Source organism: Ixodes scapularis, unplaced genomic scaffold, assembly GCF_016920785.2.
Source record: "Ixodes scapularis isolate PalLabHiFi unplaced genomic scaffold, ASM1692078v2 PGA_scaffold11__112_contigs__length_91849675, whole genome shotgun sequence".
Classification (NCBI taxonomy): Eukaryota; Metazoa; Arthropoda; class Arachnida; order Ixodida; family Ixodidae; genus Ixodes; species Ixodes scapularis.
The window spans coordinates 79,517,562-79,519,556 of NW_024609837.1; the positions used below are offsets into that span (position 1 = coordinate 79,517,562).

The 1,995-nt window shown below is 51.0% G+C and overlaps 1 pseudogene; it reads left to right on the forward strand.

Annotated features, from left to right (window-relative positions):
- Positions 1–293: 293 nt before the first annotated feature.
- LOC115318366 lies at positions 294–1,786 on the forward strand (annotated as a pseudogene).
- Positions 1,787–1,995: the final 209 nt, after the last annotated feature.

The following is a 1,995-nucleotide window of genomic DNA, read 5'->3' on the forward strand; positions in this document are numbered from 1 at the left end:
AAACGGGTTCATAAAACAATTTCACTTCACTCGGGTTGATTGTTATTAATGCTCCTCGCTTCATATTTTAAGCCCGGAACGAGGGGATCACGAGGTGATTCACCGCTCGCCGGAACAGTATCTGTCAGGTTAAAGCGCACGATAAAGCGTTGGAAGGTCTTCTATGTGATAAATAGAAGTATCGCTGCATCTAATTTTTTTTTTAAACGTGTAATACAGTTGTTTTATGCCGAAAGTATCTTTTCTCCGGACAGTTGTTGAGCGTCAGTGGTCTTTTATGATTAGAGGCGTCGATGACGTGTCTTCTCATTGATGGCGACACGTGCGGTGTGCAGGTTTCGTGGTTCCGGGTGCACGACGTCCACCTGCTGACGGTCGGGCTGGGCCGGTACATGTTGGACAAGCGCTTCTCCACGGTGCACGTGCAGAACCCCAAAAGCTGGGTGCTGCAGCGGAACGATGTCCAGCTGAGAGATGCTGACCTCTACGAATGCCTGCTCAACTCCAATCCTCGGGTGAGGCAGGTGGTTTCCCTGAGGGTGGTAGGTGAGTGCGCCTACAGTGTTCACAGAGAAGTTATGCAGGCGAGCTATTTGGAATGCAAAGTGGTCGTACATTTATCAACTCGGCCGCTTTGTAAAGTGCATAATTGGTGCTGAGGCAATTAAGCTAGGAAACTAGAAGTAACGCCATCAAGCGTAACAATGACAGCTAACGACAACTCAGGGATTAAGGAATAAACGCGTCTCAAAATGACTAGTGTCTCCTCACCATGAAATCGCTTTAACTCCTACTGACATCACGGTCTTACAAACACACATTTCCTCAACATGGCATTCACCAGGGGGTAACTATTCCGCTGGAAGTAGTGAGTGGGCCTAGATTGGAGAGTATTTCCAACTGCTCAATCGAAGTGTCGTGGGTGGCGCTTAAAATATTGGGAGGTGGCGAGAACGCGTCAGTTGCCTCCAAGCTTTTTTCATCCTCTCTTCAGTATTATCCTCCTCCACACGCTTTCAATGCAGACATGCACACGGACAACAAATTTGTGCTCTAGGTGTCCGACACTTGTGGCAAGCGCTCTCTATTGTGTGGTTTGCCGTCGTTCTTCAAATCCTAGCTGGGCCGTTTATTTTGGTTTTCGGCATTTCTGTGAAACATTGATTCATTCAATCAGTAAGCATGGATAACCAACCGGCTCAGCTACAGGCCATCACTAAGTACAGTTAATTCAACTGCATATTTTCGATTATATATAAGCTATTTTCTGAAACACAGCAGATGCCTGAGAGGCGCTGCATTATGTCAGTAGTGCTTGAGCAGGCAATGAAATTATACTTTCGTCCCTCCCCCTTTCGCCGAAGTGCCCAAGGCCCGACCTGCACTTGGAAGCCGTCTCCGCACTGAACCTGACCTGTAGCATCTGCGAAATCCCCGAGGCCCCGGCATTCTGGTACCACCAGGGCCGCCTTATGAACTTCGAGCACGGCGGCCGTGTCGTGGTCGCCGAGGGCCGGAATGGCTCGGCGTGTCCAGGCTCCTGCTGCCGGCCGTCGGGGCCGCGGACTCCGGCAAATACATGTGCGACCCGCCAAACGCCAACGCCACCCGCGTGCTTGTGCACGTCCTGGAGAGCCTTCGGAGACTGGCGGCCGTCCAGAAAGGACCCAGGAGGCGTGGCCCTGATCTCAGACGGGAACCATATCAGGAGCTCCTGGGGGTCGCTGTTGGCTTGCACGCTGGTTTCTTTCGCGGCTTTCTGTCGGACGTTGGTGGCGCAGCATAGACGACACCTTATCATCTGTTAGTACACGTTGCTGTCTTGTGAGCCGCCTTTTTTATATAATTATTAGATTGACGCTCAGGCGAAATACGAATGTCCTCTACGTGGCATGTTGTAGCTCACAAGGAATCTTCTGAAAGCCTGGGAGTGGCAGCCGACACTTTTGCAGCCAAACTTTGCGGCGGGGTCTCACACTGTTGACGCCTCGTTTG